The sequence below is a fragment of the Xyrauchen texanus genome, chromosome 21, assembly GCF_025860055.1.
Source record: "Xyrauchen texanus isolate HMW12.3.18 chromosome 21, RBS_HiC_50CHRs, whole genome shotgun sequence".
NCBI classification, from domain to species: domain Eukaryota; kingdom Metazoa; phylum Chordata; class Actinopteri; order Cypriniformes; family Catostomidae; genus Xyrauchen; species Xyrauchen texanus.
Window position 1 is genome coordinate 16,952,662 of NC_068296.1, and position 17,825 is coordinate 16,970,486.

Below are 17,825 nucleotides of genomic sequence, written 5' to 3' on the forward strand. Positions count from 1 at the left end.
AGTGTTTCTCTTTTTATTTTATAAGAACTTTCCATTATTTTATTTAGAGAAATTATTTACTCTCTCTAAATAAAAAGAATCCTACCTCATTATGGTAGTGAAACCATGTATGGTATCTAAATGCTACCTTCACATGTTTAGGGAATGATCATCCTTCACACTAAACATGCACCTAAGGGAGTATGAAAATCAGCAGAGCTAAAAATCTGGTGATTTAGTGGTCCAAATGTTAACCTAAATTGTGTTTGATTCTTTGTTGCTTTAAAGCCTCTCAAATGCATGAAATATGAATTGTGTTTAAGTCAGAGATGGACTGAAAACTCGGAGGAAGATAGAGACAGGAGATAAAGCGGAGCACAGGGAGAGCCCTGTCCAAACGAGTGCACTGAAATCCCATTATCCAGTGGGGTTGGTAAACAGTAGCAACAAATCTCCTTGGTGGTGAAACAATATTTGCATGTGTTGCAGCTACACTCAAATGCCTCTTTACACTGGGCCCCTGACTGAGCCTTTGAAAGTTGTTTGAGTGCATCAGTTTCAGTCAATAAATCAATGTCACATTGAGATTTGTTTGTCCTAAGAGCTTGGGACACTTCTGACATCCTGCGAATTGAATGAGGATATATTGATAGCATGTCAGAATTTTCTAGAATAACTGCACCAAAATTGCATGCCAACCCAATATATGTTCCATATTTTCAAATATTAGCTCGCTGAGTAAGCAACTTGCAATGACATCATGTAAATAAATGAATATGCTATATGCATGTCATTATAGGCCATGATTAAAACACAAAACTTATTTTCCTACAATATGTAACAGGGGGTTCCTGCTCTGTCTCTAGAGCCATCAAGGTGTCCTTGGCATGAAAAGATCCTTGTGGCAATAGGGGTGTGATCTTGACAAAGATAATAATGAGCACAATACACTAACAGGCCACTTTAGGTACACCTGTACATCAACTTATTCATGCTATTATCTAATCAGCCAATCGTGTGGAAGCAGTGTAATGTATAAAATCATTAAATATGGCACAGGAGCTTCAATTAATGCTTAAATCAACCATCAAAATGGGAACAAATTTGATCTCAGCGAAAAACAAAAAACATACAGTGAGCGGCAGTTCTGTGGACGAAAATGCCTTGTTAATGACAGAGGTCAGAGGAGAATGGCCAGACTGGTCCAAGCTTACAGGAAGGTGACAGTAACCCAAATAAGCACACATTACAGAGGGGTTACCATAGCCTTTCTGTCAGCTTGAACCAGTTAGACCATTCTCTGTTGACCTCTCTCATAAACAAGGCATTTTCGTCCACAGAACTGCTGCTCAATGGTTGTTTTTTGTTTATCGCACCATTCTTTATACATTCTAGACACTGTTGTGCATGAAAATCCCAGGAGATCAGCAGTTACAGAAATACTCAAACCAGCCCATCTGGCACCACCAATCATGCCACAGTATAAATCACTGAGATAAAACATTTTCCCCATCCTGATGGTTGATATGAACATTAAATGAATGAAGCTCCTGACCCATTTCTGCATGATTTTATACATTACACTCCTGCGACATGATTGGCTGATTAGATAAATAGCATGAATAAGTAGATGTGCAGGTGTACTTAATAAAGTGGTCGGTGACTGTATCTGTGCTATATTTTCAAATTCTTGCACACTCAACTAGTAGACCATCATAATGACATCATACAAAGATAATTTAAAATGATTAATTTATGATTCATTAAGCTTTATCAATAATTCAACTATATATTTTCCACTTCATTCATAAAATATATGATCCTTATTAGTCATTATAATTCACTGCATGAAATTGTCTGGCTAATTTTTAAACTTCTATGTTTTTTTAATAGTCTGGTATGGCAAAGTCCCAGATATCAATGACTGATAATTGTGTTAAAAGGCTGTTTGGTCCAAGATATGGTCACTGTACTAGAGGTCAGGTTATGCACTAATCCTTAAATTTGACTTCCCAGTTAAATAACAGAAATCTTGCTATGATTGATTACAAAGAGTTCAGCTCAGTGTAGAGTTGTTTGTGCCTTGTCAGCTTTGAAGTGGAAGTTTAATTATATCCCAGAGGAACACCAATGGAACATCCAATACAGTGAACAACTGCAGGTAATTTCCTATGTTCTACTCATCCTAATGCTCTTGAGGTAAAGATCATTATCATACAACAAAGCAGCAATTGCATGGGCTTCTTTGGGCAATCTTCTTTATTCTTTTTGAGCAAGAGTCAAAGGAGAGATTCATCCCCATTTCTCAAAAAGATTAATAAATGGCCAACATCCTACACTAGCTCAAAAATACTGTATATTTTCAGATTACATTGGGAAATAGGCCTACTAATTTACCCTCAACAATTAAAGGTGAAGTGTAGCATATCTGTGTCATTAGCGGCATCAGTGCAAAAATAAGATCCGTCTTTTGGTTGAAAGTTTTTCAGTTAATATCAGTCTGTGTTTACTGAAATACGAACCACTGCCCCCAATGGCCAAAGCTGGAAGTGTGAAATATCTACAGAGTGGCACAAAAAGCTAGTTGTTATTAACCATACACTAAATCCCAAACCCTAAACCTAACTATCAGTAAAGTAAAAACGTCATCTTAGATGGATAATATAACCTTCGAATTGTGCTCATCTTTGATTATGTGAACGGGATTACTTCCTGGCTTCAATGGTACCAGAACCTATGTCTCTAAGGCAGCTTGTGCAATGCGCCATCAGTAGCCCCACAGGAAAATGTAAACACATTTGAATTATTGCCTCATGGGGAATGCCTCTTATCAGTAATTTGGCAAAATGGGGTTGATTTCAGGGTACGGAAACTTTTGATAGCAACATGTCGAGTTCCAGTGTTATAAAATTGTTCCCAAAGACTCTTCTGTCTGCCATTGGTTAAACACACAGAGTCCTGCCCCAACTCACGTCATTGGTTTTGCCAATGTTTTGATAATGACACCTTAAATCTAAAAATTGGTTACTTATTTTTGTCTAACCTCATTAGATTAGGATAGGAGAACTTTTCTCATTGGGAAAATACATACTACTCCTTTAACATCATATAAAATAAACATCAAAATTCTCTGTCTAAAACTAACACTCAACCTTCTCAGAGAGCTTAATGTCCCAGAGTGTCTGCTAAAGTGAGGCATAATTCAAAGGCACATGAGTCTCTTCTGTAGCACTGGGTGTTGAAGCCTTCATTTAACTTGGGCCAATAGTAAAGTTGTATAATATTTCTATCTAGATTTGAACTGTCCTGCTTAACTTGTCCTTGAATAGCATTTCATCTGTCCACAAAGTTGGCAAACTCCCCTGCAGTAGTTAGATAATTTTGTTTATGTGAAGCCAGAGAATCTAAAAGGAAAGAACATTTGTCAAGTGCTAATCAAACACACTGAGAGGCAGAGAGCTTGTGAAACCTAGATATGAAACTCATATCAAAGCCCAAGTCCGTGGCTCTGTTCTTCAAAAAGATCACTACTGACTGCACCTTATCAGCCAACACATAGTGGCAAACCTTGGCATGAGTTCTACAGCTCAGTGCACATTTAGGTTTTTAATTAACAGTATCGCTGTCAATTAATTTGTATTCTCTAATTAGCCCAAAGGAATAGTGCTTCAATCAAAACACATGCACAATATTTATCACATCTGACAAATTTGTCAATGAACCTGTATTACATTACCTTAATTAAGTGGCATATTCAGTTGTGACTTGTATGGGGAGAACTAGTATTTTCCTTGATCTAACATAAAAGACAAAGTGTATGATTTGCTCTAGTTTACTGTAGCAACACTTTAATAAGACCTTATTGGAGCTTCTGAAAAATGTAATAGATTATCAAGCCCAAAGAGAATCTGTGCTCACAGAACTCGGATTTCCCCAGAAATTGAACACCCTTTTTTCACAAAACTGTACACACACACACACACACACACACACACACATACCTTTATATTTGTTTATTAAATATTTTTTCTAATTTGTTAATCCTTTCAGCTATCAATGAGAATGTACATTCAGCTCTGACTAAGACATTTTACCATGTTTAAATCCATACTGAATTTCCCTCAAATTAAGTGCAAAAAATTAATTAAGTGCGGATTCCATCTGGGCTTGCAGATTATCTGCACACTGTTTCTCACAGAATTACTTATTTTTATGAAATGAAATGGATGAGCTGCAGGAATCCCACACTTTTTTTGACCAATGGATTTCCATGACATCTCCTGTAATTCATAATTATTGGATATATATATATATATATATATATATATATATATATATATATATATATATATATATATATATATATATAAAACATTTCTTAGAGATTGCTGGGTGGATTTGTATGTTGGGTACAAATCTTTTGCATTCACGGATTAAAAGTGTCTCCAATATAGCCCTCAAGGCCAATGTTACCAATGTTATTTTACTCTAAAATAAAAAAATAAAAAATAAACTCAAAAGGACCATATCAAGCAGATTATATAACAAAAACTTGAGCAAAACTAGAAAAAATATTATATATTGACAATAGCAATTCCCTTTACTCTATAAGATTTGATACCTTTCCATGAACCCCAGAGCTGATGATGCCCTGGATGTCCTAAATCAGTAGTGATACATCTGTATCCTGACTATGAAAGACAATGTCCTGTGAGAGACTCACAAAATGTAATTTTTTACACATCATTAGGCTACCTGAAGCAAACCTCCTCAACAATAAACCATAGCTCCACTGTCAAAATGTTTTTCCAGGTTGTCCTCTAGTACCATACTCTTCACAGGAGAGCAAACTCATTCCTTGCACATTGCAAAACAGCTGGTGAGAGACAGATATTGATACAGTCATGCAAACTGATCGTTCATCGTGGAAGTAATTTATCTTAATTTAAAAGGGAAACTTATCAGGGTGAAAAATTACATTAATTTACTATATAATTAAGTGTATGACTGACTAAGGTGCAATGAAGTTCAAGAGCCACGAATATGAGATGTGATTCTCATTAAAAACACTCAGACACATACTCTGAAATGAAGGCCACAGGGCATGTTGCAATTTAGCTGTCTACATTTTCTCTTTAATACCTTCCTCTAAAGTTTGGCCAACCAGATCATTCTAAGCAAAGTTTTCTGATCATCATAAAATTGCATGTGGGGGAGGGACTGAATTAATTACTGTGCCTGCCAAGCTACATTTCCCATGCTAGAATCACTTTGGTGTTTTATTAGATGTTGTCTCTCAAATGGTCAGTTGGACAGCCAGAACGCACAGTCAAATTTCTCTGGGCAATGCTGGCAGTGCATGAGAGAGACTAGAACATGGCCTTCCATTTATGAACCCTGGCCCTATTTTGTAAGCTTACTGGCTATGTACAAAGGGAATGATGTGAGGTCAGTGTTGTTTTTGTATAGAATAAAAATGAGTGGAGACGTGGCAGCAACTGCTGATCCTACATCTGTTGACAGTTTTTGGAAAGAACAATAATGAACAAAACTTTGGTGCGTATTTGTGAAGCACAGCCTTGTTGCATGTGTGAGAGTGACCGGCTGTGTCCACCATGCTTTACCTGGGCAAATGGTTTGAAATTGTTTTATTTGTCTAGAATAATCAGGATACAAACAGTGGCACAGTGCAGGTCTGAAAGCTATTGCCAGCAGCTTGTTAATAACTAACATGGAATAAAACACAACCACACTATGACCCATTTTGAGTGGACTAAACAATGCTAAAGTTCTCTGTCTTGCTCCCTGCACCCACTGCTAACAATGCCAGGTCTAATGTACCATGAGTCAAACGTTTACAGTCAGTGCTCTATGCCAGAAGAGCACAAGCCCGTTAAGTTATCAGAGAGACACACATCAAAATGTGGAGTGATAGAAAGCATAAAATGCTGTACAATTTGTCAAAAGAACCAGACAATGAATAAAATGCAATGGCGGTACAGAGATCGCTCATCTCAAATCATAAGCGGTGCTTTATTGGATGGATGTTTGTGTTAAATGGTGCTGAAATACCCATGCTAACCAAACAAAACACAAAATATTGAACAAAAGGGTGAAATTATGCTTGTCTCTTGTCTGACAAAATGAGCCACCATCTCATATAAAGGTCAGACTATTTTCCTACCAATTTCCAAGTTAAATCACTCTTCAGCAGTGTGTCAAGGCGTGTATTTATAAATGTACTGCAGTCCTTTCCTAGAGAGCAGCTTTCCAAGTCGAATTTTGAGCTTAAAGCCAAGTGCCATATTTGAATAGTGACACTTCAAAAGCTCCTTGATTTCATTGGACCAAGACACCAGTTCTTTTGGGAGTGCCTTGCAATTCTCATTGATGCTGTATAGATTCCTCTCTCGGCAGCAGATAATGAATTCTAAGGCAAGTCTCTTCAGCTCAACCTGGAGATACTGACATGTGGGTGAAACATAGCATCTGTCGTTTCATCCAATCAGACTGTCATGGCAATAAGTAAAACTCAGTGTAGAAGGTTAAAGGAATCGTTCAACTGAAACTTATTTACTCACCCTTGTATCGTTCCAAACCCATATGACTTTCTTTTTTTTTGCAGAACACAAAGAAAAAGAAAAAAAAGAATATCATAATCACTGATACCCATATTTTAGTAGTGGAAAGTGCCTCACTTTAAAGCTTAAAAGCACCCAAAAGTGTAATAAAAGTAGTTAATGTGACAAATGCATCTTATTACAAGTCTTTTGATGTATACAATAACTTTATATAATGAACAGACTGACATTTAAGTCATCATTCACTCTCAAATAAAATCAAATTGTTGATCCCGGTTTTTTGTGCTGTCCCCTTTAAGTCTTCAGTAAACACACCCACCAAGTTCTGATTGGCTTAAAATCTTTGAAGTGCAAACATTCGTGGAGCTGTTTTCCAAAAAACAAAAAAGAAATACAAAATGAAAACAGGCAAATGATTTACAAAATCCCCTGAAAGCACAATTATTAATACAGTAGCTACAGTATATGTCCAAATGTATGTGAGACATGCAATCAAACTACTACAGTTTTTAACAGATAACAATCGGAAGCTGAAGAAAGTCGGCATACGGATATGGTGATACAATAATGATACAGTATATAAAGCTGAGAACAGTGAAAATAGTCCAGATTAACACAAGATGTGAATGTGAAGGGTTAATAAATCTTTATCCAGCTGTAATGGACGGTCAACCCAGTGGTGCAGCCGATTCAATATGCATCCCCTGTAACCGGAAAGGGATCGTTTTTGCAGAGTAGAAACAATAAATGCTCTCTTTGGACTGCAGAGGAAGTCTTGAGTTCTGAAACTTACAGTATGCTTTTATAGTACAATGACCTCTCATTTGTCAAAATACCAACAAAAAAAAAAATATTCCTCATGACATGACCTCTGTATGGAAAGGAGCAGCTTTAAGCATGCTGCTATAAATAATTTATTTTATGTTCATCGGAGGAAAGGAAGTCAAGTTTTGAAAGACATGAGGGTGATTAAAGGATTGTAGAATTTTCTTTTTTTTTGTGAACTATTCCTTTAATGCCAGCATTTTTCCACCACCTGCTGAATAGGCAGCCGAAATAAGAACATACACAGTACAATCAATTGCCTTAAACAGTCAATTATGGTCTGACACATAATGAGGAAACCGCATCAACTGTGGCTCTTTGAATATCGAGTTTGACAGGGCTTGTTTGAGGTATTGCTTTGGAAAGCAGAAACAGTGTACTTTAACGGAACACCAAACAGAACAGCTAATGCATGGTGGAAAAACAGACCTGTTGGCACACATAAGAAGACCATTAAAGACAGAGATAATGTTTAGCAGGCAGAAATAAGAAATCTGCGGTGTTGGGAAATGTCCCGCCCAGAATTAACAACTTTTTTTCAAAGTAGCACATTTACATGCATTAATAAACCAACAAAGTGTAAGGTCATGTAAACTCCTTAAACACTGTCATAAAAGTTCATAAACAGATTAAGCAAAAACTGATCAGCACTATCGTTTTTTTATGATCGCGTTTTATGTAAACACATTTAGTGGCATTCTTACCGGCTTTTCAAAAAGATGTCAAAAACAGAGAATAATCCGCTAATTAATAAAAGTTTAATTATATTATATAAAGAAAATTTATCTAACATTAAGGATTATTTTTAAGCACATTTTACCCCCAATTCTCATTACCACAATGCGTCTGGGCATTATACTTTTACTGTTCCCGTTAAAAGTAAAAAAAGGTGCTGTTGCACAATGATTTTTTTAATTAAAACCAATGAAAATGAAAGGCTGTTCCATGGGAGTACTACTATCAGTACAATGATGTATAAACAGGGTTGGGGAGTAACGGAATACATGTAACTGGATTACGTAATGAAAGACAAAAATATAAGTAACTGTATTCCACTACAGTTTCAATTTAAATAATTTGTAATTAGAATACAGTTATATTCAAAAAGTATTTTTATTACTGAAGAGATTACTTTGCATTTTATTGTAATTTGTTTCATTTAATATTTAGTCCATTCAGATGGAAAACATTTATACATATAAATTATGCGATCCAAAGTGCATTTGAACAGCGGTGAAACACTTTCTTATGATGTGTTACATTCATACGAGCAGACAGAGAAGTAAGTTTGGAGCAGAAGAAATAGAAATATACCTTGTGTAAATTGTCATCTTTACGCTAAGCTAAAATGCTATTTCTAGTCATTTTACATGCACTTGTTACCAGGCACGACCATTTTTTTTTTTTATCAAGAAAATTCACGTTGGATCATAATTTCTTTTTTCGTATTCTTGATAATTTTTGTATTGCTTTCCTGTAAAAATTGTGAACAATCCTTAAAACAAGATCAATTTGATTTATCTCATTTTAGAAACAACACTGCACAAGATATTTAGGTTTTTCAGAGAATGTATTTTTAACATGTGTATTTTGTCTTACTGTACTGGCAGACTGTTACGAATGTAGGAGGAGGCAGACGGGGAGTGAGGATCTACATGCAGGCTTTATTAAACAAGAATGAAAAACACGACAAACAGGAACAAGGTGGGAAAACTGAAACTAAAACATGAAAACATCGGGGGGTACACGGACTGGGTAAACACAGCAAAACAGGCAAGGCAGGCAAGACATCTACATCCAGGCATCTACAAACATCAACGAACGACAAGGGATAGAGGAACAAACAGGGTTTAAATACACAGACACAATAATGACTAAACGACATACAAGTGAGAACAATGAAGTGCATGGGCAGTGATGAGGGCAGGGAACTATGGGAAATGTAGTGCATGACAATTGACAAGTGAAACACGGGGCAGACAACAGGGGATCGTGACACAGACGTTTTATAGTCAAAACAAGTGAAAAAAATCTATCAGAGCTGAAGAAGTAATCCAAAGTATTTAGAATATGTTACTTACCTTGAGTAATCTAATGGAATACGATACATTTTACAGCATGTATCCTGTAATCTGTAGTGGAATAGATTTCAAAAGTAACCCACCCAACCCTGTGTATAAATATTATTTTACATTTAAATAATACTTTATTACATTGCGTAATGAGAGTACCATAATGCAGTAATGAGAATTGGGGGAGGGGGTATGAATAACTAAAATAAATATGTCATGAAAATAATGTCACAATGTAAACCATCTTAAATAGGCTTACATTTTCTAAATGCAAAAAAAAATTCTTATTTGCTTTTATTTAGTTTTGAGGAAAAATAAATGAAAAAATTCAGGACATTTTCTTGACTGGCTTTGTAAGAATTACCTAAAGGATGCATTCAAGGATACATAAAACATCAAGGACTATACTTCTGATTCCTAAACACAATAATATATACCCAAAATAACATACCACTATACACACCAGCACTCATACATCATCCATTCACAAGTCCCACACTATTGAAAAAAGTCAACAAAAACATCCCTTGATCCAACAGACATATATTATACATACCTTCAGAGACCCCCCATGCCTTCTTAGAGCAGCTTTGGAGAAAACACAATGTTCTTCGTATCAACTAAACATGGAAATCAAGTCAGAATCTATAAATCCCTCTCACAGCAACACAAAATACACACAAATGCACAAACATAAAGATTCACGGTCTCTTGTCACAGCCTATAAATCATTGCAGAGCAAAAGCAGTATGCCTCCTATCCATCTGCATTGTGGCGTTCTTGCTGGCCACTTGGCCCCACAGCCTTGTCAGCACTTCACACAGAGCTACTCCTGCGACTCCTCAGCCCCACATGTATATATTCATTCCAATCACAAAGGCTTATGTCTTATTTATAGGGCTGCACAAACTGTTACTTTAGCATCTGTGTGGGGTGTTTAATGGTAAATTGCTACAGCTATGCAAAATCACTGAGGCCGCCTATTTATGGAAATAAGAGTTGATGACTTCACCTTAAATGACATTATTGCAGGCCTGGGATAGACCACACTTTGATCTTTGGTGTATAGATTTAGTAAAGCATGCCATCAATAAAATACTTAGCCTTAACTATATTCTTTTCATTCAAAATATACAGTATATCTGAATTTTTGTTGCTGAGATACAAGATGACCTTATGTCACTATGGTCGACATTAAAAATATTAATGTATTGTTAATGTATTCAGAGCTGCAAAAACGAATCGGTTACTAATGTAACCTCGGTTCTCTCTAGATGAGGGAACGAGTATTGCGTAAGCTAGCTTACGCTACGGGAAAGATTCATCTTTTCTGAGATATTGAAGCCAAAAAATTATCCTTAATTTTTGTATCCATTATCCTTAATTTTTTATCCATTGCTAGACCTTGAGCGGGCTAGCTAGCAAGCTCATTGGTTGCTCTGCGGCAACTGCTGCAGCCTATAGACGAGCTTGGGCGAACTCGCATCCAATGAGAGGCGTCCGTGCGCTCACTGCATCAAAGCCCGCCAAAAAGGGCGTGACTAGAGTGCATATAAGCGTAGTTCGTAGGCTGGAACCCTGGTTTTCATTGAATGAAGCGAAAAATCGCTGCGTGGCGCGAAGCACGGCCGGTTACGCAATACTCGTTCCCTCATCTAGAGAGAACCGAGGTTACGTTAGTAACCGATTCGTTCTCTTACGAGAGGTTCTCTCGTATTGCGTAAGCTAGCTTACGCTACGGGAACCCTTTGTCAACGCCGTGCGTGCCAAGCATCCACTGCATGAGCCCCAGGGAATTAAGGGGGACCCGGGGGAGCCCTTGTGAGTGGGGAATTAATATTTGGCCGGCAAGAGTGCGGGCCAGTGTGTGTGGACTGTGTCCCATTAATAGCGTATTAAACCGCTAGCAGTTTAGCCTGCAGAGCGGGTACTTCCAGATTGTAAAATCTGACAAAGGTGGAGGGGGAAGCCCAGCCCGCTGCCACACATATGTCGTGAATGGAAATCTCGCTGGACCATGCCCACGAGGAGGCCATGCCTCTAGTGGAGTGAGCCTTAATGCCCATGGTAATGGTAGGTCTTTTGACGTGTACGCGGCAGCAATAGCGTCCACTATCCATCTGGACAGTGTCTGTTTCGAGGCGGCGAGACCTTTGGTGCGCCCTCCGAACGAAACGAAAAGCTGCTCGGAGCTTCTGAAAGATGCGGAGCGCGCAGTATACAATCTCAGTGCTCTGACTGGGCAAAGGAGATTGGCGTCACGTTCGCTATCAGATGCTGGTAGCGCCGACAAGGAAATGATCTCTGCTCTGAAAGGAGTACCGACCACCTTGGGGACGTAGCCGTGTCTAGGCTTTAAAATGACCTTGGAGTCACTTGGTCCAAACTCAAGACACGCAGCGCTGACAGATAGCGCGTGAAGGTCTCCCACCCGTTTAACTGATGATAGGGCAGTTAGAAAAATGGTTTTAAATGAGAGGTGTTTCACATCCACGGACTGAAGCGGTTCGAAAGGGGGGGCTTTCATAGCTTCGAGAACTATAGAAAGGTCCCAGATAGGAACCGATGGGGGGCGCGGAGGGTTCATCCTTCTAGCTCCCCTGAGGAAGCGGATGACCAGCTCGTTTTTACCCTGTGACTGGCCGTGCAGGGGTTCAGCGAACGCCGCGACGGCCGCCACGTACACTTTGAGCGTGGATGGGGATCTGCCCTTATCCAGCAGCTCTTGTAAAAACACGAGCAGCGGCGACACCCCACATGCGAGCGCAGGTGGCGCTGGGACCAACTCAGTATGTGTTTCGTCAGATGGAAGAGGTTCCTGGATCTGACACCGCCCTGACGGTTTAGATAGGATACCACAGACCTGTTGTCCGAGCGGACCAGGACGTGGTGACCCTGAATGATCGGGAGGAAGCACTCGACCGCTATCATTTCCAGACAATTTATGTGAAGGAGCTTTTCCTGAACTGACCATAGGCCAAAAACCGGAGAGCCCTCGCAGACCGCACCCCAACCCGTGTTGGACGCCTCTGTCGAGACGACTTTTCGGCGAGATACAGCTCCCATCATCACTCCCCGCTGATACCACTCGGCCACTGTCCAGGGCTGCAGAGCTGAAATACAGGTCTGAGACACTCTGATTGGCTGGCGGCCTGTGGCCCAAGCCCGGCGAGACGCGCGGGTGTTTAGCCAATGCTGAAGCGGGCGCATGCGCAGTAAACCCAGTTGAAGTACTGCTGCGGCTGAGGCCATGTAGCCTAGCACTCTCTGAAACTTCTTCAGAGGTGTGAGGCTGTTCATCTGAAATGACGCGGCTAGTCGCTGCACACGGCGCGCGCGCTGTGTAGATAAGCGAGCCGTCATTGCCACTGAGTCTAGTTCTTGGTCCAATTGACTGCAAGGCTCAAACTGTTCAGATGACTGAGGAGAACTGTCCTGTGAGACAGAAGCTCCGTATGTGATTGTGCCAAAATCAGCCAATCGTCCAAATAGTTCAGAATTCGCAAACCCTGACTCCGCGAGGAGTGCGAGCGCCAGCGTCCATGCACTTCGTGAAAGTACGGGTGCTAAGGACAGGCCGAGCGGTAGGGCGGTGTATTGATAAACCTGGCCGTCGAGGCGAATCTCAAGAATGGCCTGTGACGGGATTTATCTGAATCTGAAAGTATGCATCTTTCAGATCGAGAGAAATAAACCAGTCCCCTGGCGCACATGCGCGAGGAGTTTGCTGGTTGTAAGCATTTTGAGCGGTCTTTTGCAAGCGCTTTGTTCAAAACCCTGAGATCTAATATTGGTCTGAGGCCGCCGTCTTTCTTGGGGACAAGAAAATAACGGCTGTAAAACCCCGACTCGCTCAGGGGAGGCGGCACTCTCTCTATGGCCCTTTTGCACAGAAGGTTTGCTAATTTCTGAACGAAGCATGCACGCTGCTTCCGTGTTCACAGTAGTTTCGAGCCGTGCTCTGAAGCGAGGAGGACGGCGATCGAACTGTAGTAAATAGCCCTGTTTTATTGTGCTTAACACCCATTCGGATATCCCTGGGATATCTTCCCACGCTTTGAAGCGTAATGTTAGAGGGTGAGTGACTTCCCGATTGAGGTGAATGGGGAAAGTGTCACGTCTGTTAAGTGATACGCAAGCATAGTCACGGGCACAGGACTTACATACAGAGAAGTGTTTGCTGGCCGTGTGACAGAGCGGGCAGAGAATGGGCGCACGCACGTATTCGTGAGCGCATTTATTGACTCTAACACTCGAGTGGTTCGTAACTGCTTTTGAGTGTGCTCTGATGGGGACACGGAACGTGTAATGCTTGTGTGTAGAGGTGAACACTGGATTGTAGGCACATTTTCTACACATAAGGCTGGTCGTGTGACAGAGCGGCCAGAGAATGGGCGCGCGCACGGATTCGTGGGTGCGTTTATTAACCCTAACACTCGAGCGGTTCGTAACCGCTTTATGTGAGTGTGCCGAGATAGGGCCACGGGATGTGTAATGCTTGTGTGTAGGGGTGAACACTGGATTGTGGGCACATTTTCTACACATAAGACATGTTTGCTCTCTGGTATGGACACGGGATGTGTAATGCTTGTGTGTAGAGGTGGACACTGGGTTGTGGGCACATTTTCTACACATATGGCATGCTTGCTCTTTACCAGATTTATTTGGGTCGCCGTGAAAACGGCGTTTGAGCGCAGGCAAGCGGGCGTTAACACCGGCTTGTTGGCTGCTGAATCTACCACTGTAGTAGCCTGAAGGAAGGGGACTGACAGGGGGCGAAGCTTTGACGGTGGTCCGGCCGCAGCGGGACTGATCCGTCGTTTTGTCAACAAAGCTAGGAGGACTTCGGTTGTTCAGGTTTCAGCGCAATTCTAGTCCGAGGCCCGCGGGGGGGGGCGGCGGTCTGCGACGGCTGTCTGAGCGCGATCGAGGGCGGCCGCCCTATCGACGCTGAAAAGTCTGGCTTTGTTGAGCTGGGCGCTGTGAAGAGGCTCGTGCAGGAGGCTCACGTGGGCGGCCTGCAGAGGAGCTAGCGTGACGAGGCAGAAAGAGATTTATGGCTTGTGTGGCTTTTTGGACCTCTGAAAATGATACCACTCGCCTGTTCAGTTCTAAGCTATCCAATGATAGCAGCAGTTCTGTGTTTAATTCTAAATACAGCTGTTTTTGCCTCTGTGTGTATAAGCTGCAAACACTCAGACCTGTTAGACGCACAACATGGCTCACGGTTCTGTGACTTTTCCAAGTTCATTATTTCTGTTTTTTTGGATGGATTCATTGGATACCACCGGTCAATGATACCACTCACCACGGAGCCGAAGAGACCAGATGGAGAGAGCGGTGCGTTGAGGAACGTAGAGTGCTCTGCTTCTCCCATGTCGGCTAGCGTTAGCCACAGATGTCTCTCGGTCACAGTCAGCGCGGCCATGCACTTCCCTATAGCTTGGGCTGCGGCTTTGGTAGCGCGGAGGGCGAGGTCCGTAGCACTCCATATGTCTGCAACCGCCTCTGGATGCCTGCTTTCCTCATCCCACTCCCGCAGAAGGTCCGCTTGGAGGATCTGTAGGACGGCCATAGAGTGCAGAGCAGATGCAGCTTGGCCAGCGGCGGAATAGGCGCGGCCAACACAGGCGGAAGTTGTTCTGCAGGCATTAGACGGGAGCACTGGTTTAGACCGCCATCTCGCGGAGGGCGGGCAAAAGGTGTGCTGCTACCGCATCCTCGACCGGAGGGATGGAAGCGTAGCCCTTCTCAGTGGCGCCGTCCACCGAAGCAAGAGAGGTGGAGACGTGGGATCGGACCCTGGCCGAGAAAGGCGCGTTCCATGATTTGGAAAGCTCGGCATGGAGTTCCGGCAGGAAGGGAGCGGCCCCGGTAGCGGGTGCTGCACGGCGGCAGCTCTGTAGAAAGCAGCCGTCAAGTCTGTTGGGTGCCTGCTCAAGGGGCGGTGACCACTCGAGCCCGAGGTGTGAGGAGGCGTGTTAGTTCCCCTTCGACTCCGGCGCAGGTCCTGCTGGATTCCTGGGCCGAGGAGGCGGCGTGTGAGCCTGACCACTCCTCGCTGTCCGAAGCCATGATGGAACAGCCCTTATCCTCCGCTTCTTCGTCCGAGATGGAAGCAGAGCAGCCGCTCGGCGGCAACTGCGTGTCCCGGGTGGGCGGGGAGGGTGAAGGCGATGCTCGAGGGATGGGCTCCGGCGAGGCAATCGCTTCTACCACTGTTTCCGGCAGCCTTTGAGAGCGGCGCTTTTTTCTGCGCGGCTGAACGGAAGGCGGCGCGGCGGCTTCGGTCCTGAGCGCTTCGAGTCGAGCCCGCAGGGTCGACATCGGCAGCTCCTCACAGAGATCGCATCTGCCTTCGGCGAGGGCGAGCTCTGCATGCCCCAGTCCCAGGCAGAGAGCGCAGATGATGTGGTGGTCTCCGGTGCTGAGAGGAGCACGGCATGAGGCGCAAGTGGAGCGAGGCATCTTAAAAAAGACGCTCGTACTCTTTTGTGAAGTTCTTTAAGAACTAGCTTGCTTTTAAAAAGGATACGTCGCCGGATGGCGTAGCTCGCAGGACGGCTAAAGGTGGCGACGACAGCCGGCTTCTTCGAGTGCTGTCCACGCTTGCTTGATGCCCCTCGAACGGCGACGCGGCTTCCAGTTCAGTGATGCGAAGAGCTTCGCTGAAGAGATGAAAATCAGGGTTCCAGCCTACGAACTACGCTAATATGCACTCTAGTCACGCCCTTTTGGCGGGCTTTGATGCAGTGAGCACGCGGACGCCTCTCATTGTATCGCGAGTTCGCCCAAGCTCGTCTATAGGCTGCAGCAGTTGCCGCAGAGCAACCAATGAGCTCGCTAGCTAGCCCGCTCAAGGTCTGCAGCTGCCGCACTGCGTTGACAATGGATACAAAATTAAGGATAATTTTTTGGCTTCAAGATCTCAGAAAAGATGAATCTTTCCCGTAGCGTAAGCTAGCTTACGCAATACGAGAGAACCTCTCGTAAGAGAACTATATATGCAATGTATGCAATGGGTTATTTCTAGGCATACTGTAGCTGAGGGAGCTCCCCTCGACTTGCTAGGGTATCTGATTGACAGAATTTTTGGGTGAACTATCCCTTAATTATGTTGTTCAGTTTTTTCCTTATTGTTTTATAGATTAGATTTAACAAAATACACCAGATGGCTCAATTGACTTTCTTAGAAAAGGTTATTTACACAGCAGCTGGTTTGAGAAGGTTTTGTGAACAACAGATGCTCTGGATTTGTGAAGGTGGGAACAAATACGAATGCTGCACATTGACCTAGATGATACCCTTTTGCAATATTGTAGAATCAGTACATAAACCTACCCCTTTTTAACTTTGCTCAATGCAAATGAAACAATAGTAGGTGGTCAGCACTTAATAAATCTGGACTAAAATAAATAAAACCAGTTTCAACTGTAAAATATTATATGCAATATGAAAAAACAATAACAAAAACGCGATGGCTTCTTGAATATGACAAACAATAGCACGTTGGACTTTGCCAAGATGCCAAGATAACACGATTCAATTGTCAAAACTAGTTCTCAGGCAATCACTGTGTATATAGAATATATAAGCAATAATTGTAAACAAAGATGGGAAGAGGAGAAAAATATAAAATCTCAGCCTCTTGTGCAGTTTCTTGCCCTTACATTACAAGTGGGAACTTTGCAGAACACAACACACAAGTGATGAAGTGATGATGTTCTGCACTGAAAACCAACCCACTGCAAAATCTCTAAACAACTTCTACTTACCTACCAGGAGGCCCTGTTCTTAAAATCTGACTGTAACTAGCCCGATTGCAGCAAAGTTCTCAGCTTCACCTTTAATTTTAAATATACAGGTACATGTTATAAACATTTCAATTGACAAGTTGAAGTTCCCTGTATAATAGCCTCATATATGTAAACAAAGCAGTTGTCTGGATACTCACTGCACATAACAAAACCTAAAGAAAACAACTTCAAAAACATGTCAAAGAAATCATTTAGAACAAAAAGGAGAAAAGAGAAAAAAAAGATAAACACATTTGCTTATGTAAAACACAAAACAACTTGTCAAACAGAGGTTTAAGACAAAACAAACAGCATGCTTATGCAAAACCGAAGTTTAAGCCAGATCAAAAACTGTGTAATGCAACTGTACACAGACAAGCAAACAAAATCTTCAACAACCTGGCAGCTAGAAGCATCCTACTGAAGCAGAATGTCAATTCTTTCCTTAAAAGGGTGAAACTTTTGTCGCATTCTTCTTCCTTCTGACAGTGTTATGTTCACGAATTTAAAATAAGAGCTTATTCTCATAGATCTAGTTGTTTTCAAGATTGTAAAGGTTACAGGTTATGCTT